The sequence below is a fragment of the Meriones unguiculatus genome, chromosome 2 (assembly GCF_030254825.1).
Source record: "Meriones unguiculatus strain TT.TT164.6M chromosome 2, Bangor_MerUng_6.1, whole genome shotgun sequence".
Taxonomy (NCBI): domain Eukaryota; kingdom Metazoa; phylum Chordata; class Mammalia; order Rodentia; family Muridae; genus Meriones; species Meriones unguiculatus.
In genome coordinates this window covers 19,137,523-19,142,756 of record NC_083350.1, presented here as the reverse complement: position 1 = coordinate 19,142,756, position 5,234 = coordinate 19,137,523, and positions in this window count along the sequence as shown.

Genomic DNA, 5,234 nt, shown 5'->3' with positions numbered 1-5,234 from the left:
ATTTTTACAACACAAGACAGAAAATCACACCTCAGTGACTAGATTCTCAATACTCCACCAAGTGGCCTGTCCACTAACTGGATTCCTGTGGGGCTCCTTCTTCTGTCCCTAACACACTGGTACTGACTTTTCTTTTTACTAGCTGGATGCAACTGACTTTTCTTTTCTTTCTTTTTTTTTTTTTTTTTTTTTTGCTGGTTTTTAACTGTAAATATTAGGTTTTGTTTTTAGTTGCTTAAATTCACAATAAAACGGGAAAAAAATTCTCTCTCAGGAACAGAACTGTTCATCTCCCTTCTTTTCTGTTATTGCTGTTGATCTAATCACTTTTCATACCTATCTCACCCCCTCCCTTCTCATTTTCTGGTCCCACTCTGTCTCTCCATTCTTTTTTTTTTTTCTTGATGCAGTTTATTCAAGAATCTTGAACAATCTTCTGACCCTGGGGAAAGCCAGCCCACAATTTAAATAGCCTCTGGGTAGCCAACCCCAGCGTGCCTCGTGGGCAATGCAGATAGGTCTACATACATGGAAGCAAGCCAGATCCTCAGCCTTAGCCTAATATGGAGTTGTTTGTGACAGAGAGCACTCACCATCGGGAAGGTGGAAGGCGGAAACCAGCTCCATCTTTAAGGCGTGGCATTACGCAGCTTTCTACAGTTCCCCCTTTTTGTTTTAGATGCATCAGGCAAGAGTAGAGGTCTGATTTCTGATATTAGAAATAAATTGGGACTTTGTACCAATGTTCATTTAGGTGTCATCCACCCAAAGAGCATCAGACCCGTCCAATACCTTTTTCTCAGAGGCGGGACTTTTCAAGTGTCTGCAGCCAGCAGCTTTTAGACATGGAAGACTACTCACAGATTACAAGTCTTGCCCTTCTAGGGCTTCATCTTGCTCTAAAGATTCTCTACATTATCCCCTCCCCAGCCTTCTTTTCCCTCTTCCCCTCACTTTCCCCCTCCTGTGCTCCACCTCCATTTGAAAAAAAAATATTCATCTAACTTGGTTTATAATTCCACAGACTCCAAGCCTATATGGACAGTTAAATCCGCGAAGAAGTCTCTGTGACTCTGTCCACCGTGTTTTCATTCATAACCACCTTCATACGCTTCTCGTGAGTTCACATGGGTTATTAACAGGACAGTTAGGAACGTGAGGTGCTTTCAAACTCCTGAGCTACTGTCTGAAGCACAGGCTTTTGTCTGGTTGTAGATATGCCCTTAGCTAGATTTTAAATGGCAAGAGTAAAGAAATAGGTTTTCAATTCTGAAATAAAAATAATTACTCCTCAGTTAGTTTTCAAACATGAATTTAGGGAACTCCAAATAAAAAAGAAGCATACAAGCTTTCTGAAGAATATTGCTTAAATAATTTGAGTCATTAGTAACTAATACACAGATTCTAGTTAGTGAAACAACAAGGTAAAAAGCACTTGTGTTCTTTGGTTAAAAAATAATTTGTTTTATGAAGCATTGTTTTCTTGACCAGATATTGATCAGGTTTCAAAGATCAGAATCACCCAATTGTAGAATTTCCATGATGTGTGAAAGACCATAGTCCAGCCAGGCTATTTTATGGTTGAGAAAGTGTACAACCAAAGAGAGGAAGAGATGAAAATGAGTTGTGGGGTGGACATGGCCAAATTCCCCACTACAAAGAGCTGACTCATAGTGGCATTTTACCCAGATGGATAGTCTACTCGGGAATCAAGGAAACAAACTGAGAGATGGATTTCGAATATCTGGCATTGGTTGCAGAACCTATGATGTATCTGATGGCAGCCGAGACCGCGTCACACCCTGATAATCAGAAAGTCTGAAGCGTTATCCAGGTGCCAAATAACACGCGAGAAACATTTTACCAAGCAATAATTATAAGAGTGATTCTGGGGCATTTTAACATCTTTGGAAAAATGTATTTGTTGGGAAAATCGAATTTTCTAAATTTAAATGTGATGAAGTTACTTATATATCCAATAATCACTGAGTCTCTACCAGGCTGAGGAGACTGCAAAGAGCAGGCAGGAGTGTGAGCAGCTGAACTGTTCAGTGTGCAGGAAGACCTGACATCCCTGACCTCTTGTAGGTTGTCTAATTTTTTTTTTTACTCTTTTGTGTTCTTTTTAGTAAACATCTGAGACTAAAATTTTCATTCCAATCCAATGAAGCAAAATAAAGTAGTCTTGGATCTGCAGCACATAAAAGGAATTTTTAAAAGCCAGAGACTTGTTCCAAGCAAACAGTAATTTGGTAAGTCATTTCATAAAGGCAACGAAGAGTGCGCTGTTCAGATTGCAAGATTTCACTGTTAGTAAACATGACCAGGAGATAAGACAATGAATCTACAATCTCATTAGTAACTTTAGAAACTTGTATTTCAGCTGAACAGGAATATGCAGTTTGCTTGAGTTTCTCTTTCTTTTAATTTTTGAACTTGTATCTTAACCACATCTCTCTTTTCTCCTTCCTCAGTCTAAAACTTGCCATGTAACCCCTCTCCACTCCCTTTCATCCTCGTTTTTCTTTAACTGTTATTGCATGCACATATGTACATCTCTATATAGATATGCATTTATATTCCTAAATAAAGCCATTTGAGTACATATTATGCAACTTTTATGCGTGTTTTCAAAGCTGACCATTTGGCAATGGATGACCAATTAGTGTGCCCTTTCCTGGTACGCCTAACTGTACTCGGTTGCCTGTACTTCTTCACAGAGGTTGAGGTCTCTCGGGCTTTTCCCCATACAGTTTGTCACATTTGTTGGTGTCATCATTGTTCAGGTCACATTTAGGCATTCATGTTAGCAAGACACTATGGGTGTAGCTTCCATGTTACTATAAGACATAATCTCACAGCAACAACCCTGATGCTCTGGCCCTTACGATCTTTCTGTCCCTTCATCTACAACATTCTCTGAGCCTCAGGAGTGGGAGTGTTTTATAGATATACCCACTGGAACCGGGCTCCCCATTCTGATATTGATTGGTTTGAGTTTTTATTAAACCCAGTATATCATTATAGGACACACACTCATAGTCACACAGCCGTGAAGTAGATGAAAGTTAAGAAATGTCTGCTTTGTTTCTATAGCATATGGTGTTCAGAGCCAGACCCGTCCAAGGCTTTCTCAGAGGCCCTGATGAAAGAACGAAAGGAACTTGTCAAGGCTAATCTGGGGCCAGGGCCACTGCATAAAAGAAGTTAAAGTTTCTGTTCCTTGAAATTTGCCTTTTCTCCCAGAAAAGACTAACACTATCAGTCCCAAGGCCACTGTGTGCTCTGTCTATAATGTTCTTGGACACTTTGTGTTCCCTTTATGAAACATGGTTTATCCTCCTGCTGACTTCCTCCCATTGTATGATATTTTCTGCTGACTGTACCGTTTCTCCCCAGAAATAATATATAAAGTGCTGGACTTCTTAGTAAATTTTCCTGGCATAAGACATCGCTTATGCAAAACTTCTCAATCCCAGACCTATCTTTTGTCTCATCTTCTGCTCTCCTGGTTCTCTCTCTCTCTGTGTCTCTCTGTGTATGTCTCTGTGTGTGTGTCTCTCTGTCTCTCTCTCTCTCTCTCTCTCTGTGTCTCTCTCTCTCTGTGTCTCTCTCTCTCTTTATCTCTCTCTCTGGAACCTGTCACAGAAGCACAACTCGCTGATCCAGGTCACATGACATGTTTATAACCAGCAAAATATTTTCAAGGTGCTAAATTCACTGCCTTTAATCAATTAACCTTTAAAAAAGCCAAAGCAGGAATGAAAAACAAATTATCATGTTCAATGCATGTACATGTTTAGTATAGAATTATTTATTTCTTTTCAAAATATATTTTATTTGTCACCTTACAGATCAACAGCTACTACAGAGTAGACCTGGATTATTACAATGTGGAAAGAAAATGCAGACACCTCTCATTAGTATGCTGAAAATATCCAGGGAAGCTTTTTATATCTGTAAAATTTTAAGCTGGAAATTTTTGGAAGTCTGTATTAACTGAGAATGGTTGGCACTCTTTTAACAACTGATAATTGTTTTGGATGTATACTCTGTCAATATGTACCATCTGTCTTTCTAAAAGAGACCATACTGTAGTCTTAAAGATTACAACACAATTGATTTGTGTGTCATATTATCCATATTCTACAGTCAAAATTTCACCATGTTCTGTTACTAATTAGGACATCCTTGTACCTCTCTTTTGGTCTTTTTAAATGATGAAAGCCAGGATGACAGCTCCAACTCTCTCATCTTGAACAGTTTTTTTCAGAACAGATCTTATTACAGCACATCACATTTCATTGAGAGATTAATTAGTGACCAAGTAAATAGATAGAAGAAATCAAAGGCCTCAGTACAGTAGTTAGATTGGTAGTTCCCATTTATTCAAACTGGAAAATGTATTGGCTCAAAATGTATGGTAACTTATAAATAGCTATTCAAAATCCAAACAATCCAATGTTATAAGGGAAAGTTGATCAGGTAGAAGAGTGAAAAAAAACTGACTGAACTCAACAAAAAAAAAAATGGGGCTTATATAAGTTGTGGACATTTTGTTTGGCGTAGGAGAAAGCTCTTGGAGAGCAGTCCACCTCTGGTGAAATGCAGACATGCATCCCTTGCTAGGGAGCACACTGGGCCACACAAGGGTGCTACTTCCACCTCTGACTCACCCAGAGCTTGTCACTTATGAGCATTTCTGTGGAAAGAGGCCTCCTTCTGTGCACACCACATCAATCACATTTAATCCTCCCAATTCCGTCCTGAATCATCGTCTCCCCATTTTCCTCATTAACAAAAAGTACCATAGCACTTAAAAGTGTTTGATGACTCCCAAGGTGATGGTCCCCCACTTGTTCCCTCAAGAAGGGGTTATTAAATTCCTACTCTAGTTACTGGTGACATTAGATGCTTAGACATTTTAGAGATGGATGAGAGGGAGAGATGAAGAAAATGAATCAAGAAAGTCTATATTCTAATTATATGCTTCAAGCTATATTGAAGAAGCATGATCAAGAAGCAAAGCACTGTAGTCACCAATCACTGCACATTTTGGGATGCTTATTAAAGCAGGAAAATCCAGCGAATCCAGACTAACACAGGGAACCAAAGGGTCTCCATTAGAGCATCAGAATTTGTCAACTCACGGTCATGTGACACTCCCACATCTCAATATTCAAAATTAAGGATTTGACTCGACTCAAGTCTACTTATAATCTCAGTCATGGAGA